This window comes from Canis lupus, chromosome 2 (genome assembly GCF_011100685.1).
Source record: "Canis lupus familiaris isolate Mischka breed German Shepherd chromosome 2, alternate assembly UU_Cfam_GSD_1.0, whole genome shotgun sequence".
Taxonomy (NCBI): Eukaryota; Metazoa; Chordata; class Mammalia; order Carnivora; family Canidae; genus Canis; species Canis lupus.
In genome coordinates, this window is record NC_049223.1 from 72401818 (window position 1) to 72414691 (window position 12874).

General features: G+C 42.6%; 1 protein-coding gene and 1 long non-coding RNA gene across 5 annotated transcripts in view; one reads left to right on the top strand and one right to left on the bottom strand.

The window, feature by feature from the left end:
• Positions 1 to 5965, bottom strand: part of WDTC1 (WD and tetratricopeptide repeats 1) — a 63315-nt gene extending 57350 nt beyond the window's left edge. For all 4 annotated transcript variants that reach the window (XM_038531419.1, XM_038531421.1, XM_038531418.1 and 1 more), the window contains exon 1: positions 5667 to 5965. The gene's annotated coding sequence lies outside the window, so the exon portion shown is untranslated. The remainder of the gene's footprint in view (positions 1 to 5666) is intronic.
• An 86-nt stretch (positions 5966 to 6051) lies between these two features.
• Positions 6052 to 11803, top strand: LOC119870386. Its single transcript, XR_005355925.1, has 2 exons — positions 6052 to 6930; positions 10736 to 11803. It is a non-coding gene; the product is annotated as an uncharacterized LOC119870386 (long non-coding RNA).
• The last annotated feature ends 1071 nt before the right edge of the window (positions 11804 to 12874 follow it).

Sequence of the window (12874 nt, forward strand, 5' to 3'; positions counted from 1 at the left end):
TAAACCTCCGCTTCCTAATCTGCAAAACAAGGATGATAATGCCTACCTTCAGAGTGAAGATCCACACATGTAAGATGCCTGATACCAAGCCTGGTAAAAATATTCAGTGAACATTCAAAGCATTTCATAAGTGTTATCTGACAGATTCCTCATAAACCTATGAGGTAGGCACTATTGTTATCCTCACTTTACAGATGCAGGATCTGAGGCACAGAGAAGTTAATTTGCCCAAAGTTACAGTTATTAAATGGAGAGTCAAACTAGATAGTTTAATTCTAAAACCCAAGTCACTGGCCACTAAATAATAGTTACTATCTTTAATCAGATCTTTTAAAAGATCTAAAAGAAGCTCTTAGCATTCCTTGGTTAAGCTAAGGAATTAAAATCATCTTGACTCTGCCAGTCTCAAACATAAATTTCAAGAATGTGTTTCGGAGTCATGGTTGGCACAAGGGACAGTATCTGGGAAAGTTTTGGTTGATGGGCTAGGCTCATCAGCAAAGCATCTTTGGAAAAGTTTTTTGCCATCTTTGAGGCTCCTGACTCAAATGATTCCATAAAGGGTTGACTAAAGCTTTCTCTATGGAAGTCTATCCTAAGAAATGCTTCACTTTGTGGGAAACTGGATAAAAACTCACTTCGATGGCTTCTCTGCATGAATGGGTTCTGTATTGCCATTTGTGTTTTGTGAAAAATTTTTCTTGATGTTTTCAGAACTTTGCTTTTCAGTGATTACAGCTAATTTATCTGCTTTCTCCTAAAGCCACAATTACCTTAAGGTAATGGAAGGGAACAGAAAGAGAAAACAAAACAGAGCATACTTTGATAATGCTGTCCTCTCTCACTGTATGTATGAGCATCTGCAGTCTTGGATTTTGCCTTTAACCTGCATCTTTCCAAATTCTGCCACTATACAAAGTATGTCTCATAATAAAGCCCCTGAAGTTTCACCCTCTAACTTTCCTCCTAGCAGTAAGGTTAAGGAAAACTAAGCCAATCAATGTGGAAATGCTTCCTTTTCAATTCAATTGCTTACATCCAGATGTCTGACTCAAAAAGGAACCAGGTAAAGCTACTGGACCCAAATACTTAGGGCTCAACTGATGAAGCTCCAAGACCAGAAATGCCTGACTCCCATTCTGAGAAAGTCTCCCTAAAAGGTATATAGTTAAGCAGTTTTGTACTTTCTGAAAACAAAATCTGGGGGCTGTGAACAAGGATAAAATTTTGCCACCATCCTGATCCTAACACTGCCTCAGGGGAGCCCCTGGATAGCTACCTGGGTAAGGTCTGATCCTGCTCTGCCCCACTCCCCAAGAAAATGGGGTTAATACCTCCCCAGATGGCTACAGGGAGGATTAAGGGTTATTATTCTTGACATCCAGCTCTATCAGAGCTCTAGCAATTGTGACCTTGTTCATTCTAAAATCAGACATTAAATATAAAAATGTAAACAGTGATCCCTGAATCTGACTCTCTAGTAGGGTAAGGACTTTCTTCCCACAAGGCCTCTGACACTGCCTCCTAGTCTCCAACCTATTGGCTGAACCCTCCTCTTTCTCAGCCTCAAGTTTTTAAGGTATTAGTCACTAATGCCACAAAGCCCTTCAAAGAGTCAGCAACTATTACAAATAGTACAAAGAATGAACCCCAGAATTCTCAGGGTTTGTCAGGCCTGTATTCACCTAAAGAAACAAAGTGGTACTCTTTTACCCCAAACCAGGCTCTAAAGGGCAATCAGTGAGGTCTAGTGAAAAGTATTATACCATTTAGTACTCATAAACCCACTGTAAGAAGGTACTGTCACAAATTTCATTTCACATAGGAATAAACTATAGCTCAGAGAAAACAAATGATTTACCCTATGTTACAGAGCTAAGAAGGTACAGACAAAGGTTCGCATATCAGTCCTACTACTACTAGCTGTGTAACCTGTACGTTAGTCTGTTTTTTTTTTTTTTTAATTTTCTGGAGCCTCAGTTTCCTCATTTGTAAAGTAGGAATAATGATAATTTTTACCTCATAGGGGATCTGAGGGTAAATATTGTAGGGAAAGCATCTAACAAATGGCTGGCACACAGTAAGTATGCAATAAAGGTTAGTTTTTTACAGATCAAAACGACAGGAGTTTGACATCATTTCCATATAAAAACAGGGTGTAGGGACACCTGAGTGGCTCAGCAGTTGAGCTTCTGCCTTCTGCTCTGGGCATGATCCTGAGGTCCCGGGGATCATGTCCTGCAGGGAGCCTGCTTCTCCCTCTGCCTGTCTCTACCTCTCTCTCTCTCTGTCTCTCATGAATAAATAAATAAAATCTTTAAAAAAACAAAACAGGGTTTAAAATACCGAAAGACGGGAGCCTGGGCAGCTCAGTGATTGAACTTCTCCCTTTGGCTCAGGTAGTGATCCTGGGGTCTTGGGATCAAGCAACGCATCAGGCTCCCTGTGGGACTCTCCCTCTGCAACTCTGATGAATAAATTTTAAAAAAATCTTAAAAAATTAAAATACTGAAAGACTACTTATAGTCCAATTACTTACATAAGTATGAACTCCTCTACCAAATCATTGTAAGAAGTGGCAATGCCTCTGCTTGAATGCCTATGATGATGGATAACTCCTTCCTTCACAAGGTGGCCCATTTTACTTTTATAGAGCCAAATTCTCTCCTATCAAGCCAACCCCTCTTGGAATTTCCATCCCTTGATCCTTGTGCTACCTTCCAGAATCACACAAAGAAAGTCCAGTTCTCTTTCTACAGGACAGTTAAATACTTGAAGGCACATATTGTGTTCTCCCAGGATCTCAGTTTTGGTCCTTCCAGCTCTTCATGTGTCATAGCCCAAAAGGAGACACATGAAGTCTAATGGGCTGCTTGATCCCAGGACCTGAGGATCACTGTCTGAGCCAAAGGGAGAAGTTCAATCACTGAGCTGCCCAGGCTCCCGTCTTTCAGTATTTTAAATCCTGTTTTGTTTTTTTAAAGATTTTATTTATTTATTCATGAGAGAGAGAGAGAGAGAGAGAGAGAGAGGTAGAGACAGGCAGAGGGAGAAGCAGGCTCCCTGCAGGAGCCTGATGCAGGACATGATCCCCGGACCCCAGGATCATGCCCAGAGCAGAAGGCAGAAGCTCAACTGCTGAGCCACTCAGGTGTCCTTACACCCTGTTTTTATATGGAAATGATGTCAAATTCCTGTCATTTTGATCTGTAAAAAACTAACCTTTATTGCATACTTACTGTGTGCCAGCCATTTGTTAGATGCTTTCCCTTATTTGCTATGTGGCCTTAAGCAAGTTATTTAACCTCTCTGTACTTGTATCTTCATATGTATAACAGGGAAGATGATTTTTGCCTCATATAGGACAGTAATGAGGGCTAAGCTAGATAAAGTAAAACACCACTTAGCACACAGCCCAACATATACCAAGCTCTCAATAAATGCCAGAGTCACTTTTAAGAATGTATTCTAATTAGTAAATATCTCTCAAAGTAAGTAGCCATAATTAAATATTAACACCAAGGGATTGTTTTCTGATGGAAACTGTCAGGGCTTGTGTTTTTAAAGCCTAAGAAGTTATGTGAGTCCCTCTGCAATGGCAGCCCAAAGAAGCAGTGGAAAGGAATCAGTGACCCAAAAGAAAGGTAAGTATCACCATACTACATGTTGTCTATGATTCCCTCTTTGAGACCCAGGACTGCACATGTGGACAACATTCCCTAATACAAAAAGGAGAGAAGAAAATAATTAGAGAAAATTTTAAAAATTATTAAAGTCACAGTTCTGGGTCTTTGCAGCATTTGGTCCCTCAAAATCCAAAGACGTTTAACAGAGGGCTTTAAGATCTTCAGTTGTATCCTTTCAGGTCCTAAAGCCTAGGTGTGTGAAAAAAGAACCTAATATGATGTCCCATGAGTCACTACTGAGTTTCTTCTAGCTAGAAAATTTGTCAGTGCATGACAATTCTAAAACCCACAGGTGGCAAATCGCCAATGTTAATATCATCACCATAATCATCACACATACTCTCTTTCTTTTAGTAAGTCCAAGGGAAGGAGTCTCAGGCAGAACTATGGATTGTTGTCCAATTATTCTTCAGAGTTGACCCAAAGCACTACAAATTGAGATGTGGGTTGATCATAAGTGCCCCCAAATAGATAAAAATATCCCAGTATTAAAGCAGCAGGATCATAAACTATGGCAGAAAAGGCTGCTTCCCACCTGCCAATGAACTACAACAACCTGCAATGAAGCTTCATTGTTAAGTCTCAGAGTCAGCCCAAATGAGCCTTTCTAGTTACTCCCTAGTCTGTGCTAGAGGATCCAATTATCATACTCAACAGACAAGATTCAATTCAATCTCTTTAAAAATATAAGAATTACAAGGAAGAATAAGCCAGAACTCAAACCAGAAATAGCCTTAAGTAGTTCCCTCACTTAGTGAAGACACTAGCCACTCAGGAGGGACTGTAAGGTACAGAAAAAGCTTGGTTCAGACCACTGGACAGAACTGTGCCCTAGGCAGAGACTTCCTAATATCTTTGAGTCAGTTGGTGTCCTCTGAATCGTCACCTTCTCAAAACCGTTTCAGACTTTGTTAAAAGGGAACACTTAACTGCCACTTTACACTGATCATCTACCGCATCCTTGGGAAGAATGGGGAAGTTACAGACACCCTATCAGGTTTCTAAACTCATAAACTTAAGAGGAAAACTTTAAAGTTGCTCTACCACTACCTCAGGAAGTTAAAAAAATAGTCACAGAAGAAAAGGACTTTGAGGAAAATAGTCAAATTAGGCAGTTAGACTTTAGTCATAAGTCTTGATACCTCTTTTCTTAGAGACCCTGGTGGTACACCTGCAGAGGAGAGTCAGAGGTCACTAAGCAAATTCAACCTGGCTGGCAAGGGGGCGTCCCACTGCAGCTTTCAGTGACAAGAATTGGATCCCGCTGGTCGGTTCACAGTCTCTCTTCTATTCCACACTTCCTATTTCCCTTTGAAGTGGGTACTGAATAGCTGGTACCCAAGTAAAGGCCCTCTGTAAGGGCGTTACAGTCGCCCGGAGGGAACACCTTGGCAGAGTTCAGCTTGGTGCCAGGATGGGCCACTGAAGGCATCTGCGGCTGCAAAAAGCCTGACCACGGACGGACACACGGACACACACACTCTCTCAGAGAGAGCGAGCGGGAGGGCAAGAGAGAGAGAGCGCGAGAGCGAGAGCGAGCGAGACAGAGCGAGAGCAGGAGAGCAGGAAACTAAGAGAGCAGGTCAGGTCAACGTAGCCCTCCCGGCATTTCCACCTGCCCCCTTCTTCCTGAGACCGGCGCCAGATCAGATGTCAAACAAAAACTCCGCAAAAAAAGTCCCGTGATGGGACGACTTCCACCTCTCCGCTGGCAGAGTCTCCCTGGATTCCCAGAGCCTCCCCCCCCACCCACGTCCCGGCCAACCCTCCATCCCACTCCGCCCCCGGCCCACTCTGCCCTTCGCCCCAGCGAGGCCTGCCCCCTCTCGGGACACCCCTGAGCCCCGAGGCTGGCGGCCTCAGGCCCCGGGGCCGGCAGGGCTGCGGGCGGCCCAGAGCGGGCGGCCCGTGTGCTGGGACTGCGGGAGCCGGTTTTCGCTCCGGCGCCCGGCGAGGGCAGGGGGCGGTGGCTACCGGTACCTGTCAGGCCTCTTCCCAGGACCGGCGGCGGCGCAACTTCAGGAGCCCATGTCCGTCCGGGGGGCCCGGCCCCTCTCCCGGGAGGGGGGGGGCGCGGATCCCGGGGAGGGGGCTGGGGGCCCGGGCAGCTCTAGCCCCTTCCCATGCTCCCCGCCCGGCGCCTGGCCGGGGCCGGACAGCGCCTCCGCCCGCCCCTGCGCACCGCCTCACACCCGCGCTCACACACACTCACACTCCCTCGCGCGCTCTCACACACGCACTCCCCTCCCTCCTCCTCCTCTGTTTATCTCCTCCAGCTGTCTGGGGACCCAGGAGAAGCCCGGCACCGCGCCTGCGCCACGCAGTCTCCGCCCCCGCCCCGCGCCTCACAGCCGGCGGCTACGCTACGGAGACGGCGTCCGGCGGCTTCCAGAATGGCTAGCCGGGCCCCTCCCCCGCCCCGCGCGCCCGGTCAACGTCTGCTGCCGGCGGTGCCTACTAACCTGCTAGTGGGGGAGCCCCGCACCGCCGCGACCAATCCGCTCCTGCGCTAACCGGACCGGCAGCCAGTGGGCAGGCGGGAAAGCCGGACTAAGCCCCAAGGCATCCTGGGAGTCGTAGTTTTTCTCCGTGGAAGAGCTCCTGCCGCGTGGGCTCACCCCGCCCAGTTGCCATTAGTTACCCTGACGCACCTCCCACCCCACATCCAAGGAAAATGCTCCCTCATGTGGTTTCTGGGACACCCATCACACTCACCCATTGCCCCTCAGAGCCCGACGGAGTCTCCTAAGAGCTCCACAGAGACTTTTCAGACTGGGGCCCCAGTGCCTCCCTCCCATCCCCCAGAGCCGAGCTTCATCTTACTTCTTCCTGCCCTGGGGGGCTGCTGAAATGGCACATTCCTCACTCTTGCTCCTGGGCCTGAAGGAGGCGGATAAAAGGTAATCAGTCCTACAACCAAGTGGCTTGGACGGGAGCCAGCCACACACACTCTGGAAACTCTCAGCCTGACCGAGAGAGAGAGACGGGGTCCATCTGGGACTAACGGTGGAAGCACTGCTGTTTCCCGCCTCGAAGGAAGAGGCAGTTCCAGCCTAGCGGAGTGCCAAGTCTGATGGAGGAGACACCGTCCTCTCTAAGGAAGTTCCCAAGGTGACAAGGGAGGAGGCATCTTGCCCAACTTCTGAAGGCAGAGACCAGGCCCCACCCATGAGGCGCCTCAAGTCAGAAAAAGAAGATACTGTCATCATCTACTGAGAATGGAAACTTGTCACTCACCCATAGGGTGGGTGCCACTTGTCAGATAACGATAATTAGCTTTTATTTAGCATTTACTGTGTCACCGCTATATGAAGTACAGTTTGTTAGATACTCTTACTGGGTTTTGCAGAAGAGAAAGCTAAGGCACAAAAAGATTAAAAGCAACTTGCCCAGGGTCACATAGCTGACAAGGAACCAAACTGGGATTCAAACCTAGATCTGCATTACTTCAGAGTCTGAGCTTTTTGAAGACTCCCTGTCCCTCCAGTGAGAACCAGGCAGCACCCACTCTCAGGAAGGACTAGACATATTTAGCATCCATAGCGCTTGTTCCGTGTTTATCACTCCACGAGTTGCTTGTTTTTTCTGCTTCTGCTCACATCAAGTGTATAAATTAGTCTGTGAGCTCCCAAAGGGTGATTTCTTCCCATTTGGAGGAGTTAGAACCTACTTGAATTCAGCTTTGTGAAATGTTTTTCTCTTGTAACTGTGGGTCATCTTCCTGATCTCTCCCCCCATAGATGTTCCACTGCATATAAAATATCATAAACTTTGGGACTAGAAGGAAGCTTTGAGATTCTCTCTCCATAGCTCTCCAGGCTCAGGCTGAAACCTGGCTAAGGTCACTGGCTCAATTAAACTGAATAATAACTAACATGTATGGAACACTTACCATGAGGGGTAAGTTCTGTCCTCACAAGTTGCATAGCTAGGAAGAGATACAGTTGGGATTCAAATCCAGATTCTTTGAATCCAGAATTCCCATTTTAAACTCTTGCTCTCTGCTGGCAATATCACAGAGGCTCTTAAAAATACCAACAGAGAAGTGTGGGTGATTTGTCTGTGGCTCCTAGCAGTCTTTGACACATAGTAGATGGTAAATATTTGTTGGCAGAATGAACTTTTGTTGGTGAGGAATGGATGATAGGATAAAGAATATTAATAAGAGCTGGGGGATGCCTAGGTGGCTCAGTCGGGTCTGACTTTGGTTCAGGTTGTGATCTCAGGGTGCTGGCATCGAGCCCCACATTGGGCTCTGCTTGTCCCTCTCCCTCTCACCCCCCCCCCCGCCATCGCTCATTCTCTCTCTCAAATAAATAAAATTTTAAAAAGAAAATAGCTGCAGCTATAGTTAATTGATTATTTTCTACCAGGAGCTCACTTGCCCTCTCATGTACTCTCTTTCTGTTTTCTACATATATGAATATATGCATATATATTATATGTGTATACTGCATATATATACGTGTACATACATATGTATGTATATGTGCATACATTTATCTATGTATACACATACATTCACATACACACTAACTCATTTGATTCCTATAGCTACCTTATGAATTAGGTATTATTCTTACTCCCATTTTCACATAGGAAAGACAGGCTCACAGGAGAATTAAGCTCAGAATCAGGCACCCCTCCCAGCCATAGGTGTTTTTGGATAATTTCAGAGAAAACTTTCTAACCTATGGAGCTGAGCTACTTTGGGAGGTTGTAAACCCTCTGTCTTTGGTAGTATTCAAGGATAGGATGTATAATCATCTGTCCAGGATACTATAGGAACAGTTGGTCTATTGGGTAGATATTTAAGTGACTAATTCCAATATTTCCTTGTTTGGCTTTTGGAAGAAGACAAGGATTATTCAAATAAGGCTTGTGACAACGAATGTAGCTCCTTTTTCTCTCCTAAGTGCACTGGATAATGCCTCAATTGATCAGCTCTGCAGAGGTAGTCACTGATACAAACTTTTTCATCTGCTGATTGGATACTTGGGCAAAAGGAGGCATATTTGACCTAAAATTGAAGATGCTCTTGTTCTACAACCCAGAAATTTTACTTCTAAACTTTAGAGGAACTGTTGCATGTGTGTGCAAGGAGACATGGGCAAGCAACCCTACTTCCAGCCTTGTTAAAATAGCAAAAGAAAGTCAAAACAACCTAACTGTCCTTCTGTAGGGGAATGTATGGATAAATTATGTTTTTTTTCATAAAATGAAGTACTAGACAACTAGCTAAATTATTTACATGCTGTCAAGATAGTTATAATAATGAATGGAAAAAGGAAGTTGAAAGATGATACATTCAGTGTGATATTTATGTAAAATTTAACACAAAAAATACCATATATTACAGATACTTATATAGGCAGTAAAAATACACAAACTGAAATGGGAAAGACACACAGCAATTTTGGGAGAATGGTTGCCCCTGGGAAAAATGAAAGAAGAGGCGAGGGATGAGGTTTTAACTATGTTTGTAACATTTTATATCTTAAAAGATTAGAAGTAAATATAGAAAAATATTAAACTTTTATCTTGGTGATTATATTAATATCTGTACTTTTTTAAAAGTTTGAAATAGTTTATAATTATTTTTTTTTAATTTAAAGATTAAATAAGGGGCAAAAAAAAAAATCCTATCTGGACACAGGTATCAGCCTTGTCTAAAAGTTAAAGGTCAATATATTAAAAAGAAAAAAGTTAAAGGTCGATATCCATACTGTGGTAATTATTATTATACAAGAATCTCACTGATTAAAAAAAAACAACAGGCACTACCTCCTTGTATTTTCTTTAGGACTTGTAGTTGCCTGGGTCACTGTAAGAAAAGGTTGAGGGGATCCCTGGGTGGCGCAGCGGTTTGGTGCCTGCCTTTGGCCCAGGGCGCGATCCTGGAGACCCGGGATCGAATCCCACGTTGGGCTCCCGGTGCATGGAGCCTGCTTCTCCCTCTGCCTATGTCTCTGCCTCTCTCTCTCTCTCTCTCTCTCTCTCTCTCTCTTTCTCTCTGTGACTATTATAAATAAATAAAAATTAAAAAAATAAAATCTTAAAAAAAAAAGAAAGAAAGAAAAGGTTGAGACTTGCTGATTTCAGTTGGTCCCTTCATATTACCAAGGAAAATCCATGGTCTACAATAGTTCAGTGATTAGTCTAAAGTCACAAATTGCCGAGGGCCCTAACTGTCCACTCCAGTCCAACTGGTCCATCCAGAGTATCCAAACTCATCTTAAAGACACTGCACCTTTGTTTAAGCTGCTCCTTTCACTTGGAATCATGCTCCTGCTCCCATTTATCTTACTGATCTGTTCTTTCTTTAAAACCCTACTCCACTAGGCTAGGAAAGAATTAGCTAATCTCACTCCCCAAACTGAGGTTTGAATTTTGAAGTTGAGCAGTTCCTAAAGGGTTTCCTGCTAGGCATCCTCAGTTCTCTGATCAGCCCTTCCCAGGAAGGCAAAGTTCTCTGTCTCATGGAGCAACACATTTCTGTGTTTGAACTACTCTGATTGGTAGGCAACCCTTAATAATAAAAATCCTTTGTCTCGACTCTATTCTGTAACAACCTCAATTTTGTATACTAAATGAGGTGGTATTTGGGTAAACTAGGCCAATTTGGTGAGGGGTAGAAAGAATGGCAGTCATCATTATCCCCTTTCCTCTTAAAAAAGCTTCAGATAATGAATACAGCTCTCATGTCCCTAGCGAGTCTTTTCTTTCCTAAATAAAATGTATCTACTTCCTTTGATACAGCCACAAAAGGGGGAGGCAAAGATTGATGCTACTGAAGACATTCAGAGAATATGTCAAGGAATCCTATGGCATTTCCAAAAGAAGCATTCCAAAAATGTCTATGCAAGGATAGACCTACTAGAAGAGTTAGATTTATTTAGACTGTTTTCAGTTACGAGTAATGTATAACTTGACCAGCAGTGGCTTTAACATATGAGAGTGAAATTTCTCACATTAACAAGAGGTTTTGAGATACATTATTCCTGTAATTAGCTGTTTAACATAATTCATTTCTATTTTTTCTGCCCCAGGATCCTTAGTTTTGGTTTTTCACTATTAATAAAATGGCTGCTGCAGCATCAAGCATCGTATCTATGATAAAGACAAGAAGAATTGGGAGGTGGAGGAAGCATCACTAGATGCCTTTTATTAAGAAAGCAAAAGCTTTTTTAGGAACCCCCAACGGAGGAGTGTATCTTACTTGCCAAAACTGTCTTATAACTACCTGCAAGGTAGGATTGGGAAAGTCTGGAAGCAATTATTTAGCATTTCCAGCTGCTATATTGCAGGAGGAAGCCAAGCAAAAGAGATTAATGAATTATTATTGGCAAGCCACACTAGGAATACCTACTACAGAATCTTTTAAGATGATAGTTTCGCGCATAACTCAGTCCAGTGGCCACACCCAGTTGTATATGGTTAGACTCTCAGCAGTGCCAGGGTTCCTAGTACCAATCAAATCAGGGAGACACCTTCCGATAATCAAACTCCGAGAAAACAGATCAAATAGTATTCCAGTGTTTTAATCTACATGGGGAATAATTAACCTTGCAGACAATAGACCAAGGTTCCTTTCCCAGGGACCAGGTTAGTGCACGAAGGCACTAAAAAGCTGAGACTCTGTTACCTGTTGGATGAGCAGATTATTTAGCCTCTTTATGCCTCTGTGAATAGAGTATACCATATGCCACTATCTACTTGACAGAAGCTATAAATAGAAATTAGCAGTATGTATGTAGAACGCATTGAAATTGTGACATTCAAATTTTAAAATACTGATGAATTGGAGGACTGACACTTCCTAACTTCAAGACATATTACAAAGCTGTAATAAAAAAAAAAAAAAAAGCTGTAATAATCAAGACAGTGTGGTATTGGCAGAAGCATAGACAAATATATTAATGGAACAAAATAGAGAACCCTGACAAAGACTCACACATATATAGTCAACTGATTGTTGACAATGAAGCAAAGATTATTTAATAGAGAAAAAGTCTTTTTCTCAAGAAACGATGCTGGAGTAACTGGACATCCATGTACAAAAAAAAAAAAACAAAAACCCAAAAAACTAAATGTTGCCCTTATATCTTTCACAAAAATTAACTCATAATGGATCATAGACTTAAATGTAAAAAATAAACTATAAAACTTATTGAAGATAACAAAGGAGAAAATTTAGGTAACTCTGAGTGGGGTGATGAGTTTTTAGATCCATGAAAGAAAAACATGAAAGTCTGAACATCATTAAAATTAAAAACCTGCTCTACAAAAGACACCATTAAGAGGATGAAAAGACAAGCCCCAGACTGGGGGAAAATTTGCAAAACATCTATCAGCTAATGGACTTGTATTCAAATTATATAAAGATCTCTTAAAACTTGACGAGAAAGCAAACAACCCAATTTAAAAATGGACAAAGATCTGAAACATCTCACCAAAGAAGATAAATACAGCTGGCAAAGAAGCATATGAAAAGATGCTTTCAAGGTGCTCGACATCAGATGTCATTAGAGTTGCAACTTAAAACAAGATATCACTACAAACCAAAAAAAAAAAAAAAAAAAAAAAAAGATATCACTACAAACCTAGAATGGCTAAAATCCAAAAAACTAACAATACCAAATGCTGGCAAGGATGTCGAGCAATAGTAACTTTCATTCATTGCTGGTAGGAATGTAAAATGGCACAGCCACTGTGGAAGAAGCCTGGCAGTTTATTACAAAGCTAAACATAGTCTTTTCATATGATCCTGTGATTGCATTCCTAGGTATTTACCCAAATGAGTTAAAAACTTATGTCTACACAAAAACTTGCACACAGATATTTACATCAGCTTTATTTATTACTGCCCAAAACTGGAAGCAACGAAAATGGCCTTCAAATAGTGAGTGTATAAATAAGCCATGGTACATCCATATAATGGAATATTAATTGATGATAAAAAGGAATGAGCTATTACAAAATATGGAAGCAACCAAGTCCATCTATAAATGAATAGATAAGATGTGGGGGATATATATATAGATAGACGTCTATCTATCTATCATGAAATATTATTCAGTCATAAAAAAGAATGAAATCCTGCCATTTGTAAAAACATGGGTAGATCTAGAGGGTATAATGCTAAGTGAAAGAAATCAAAGACAAATATCATATGATTTCACTCATGT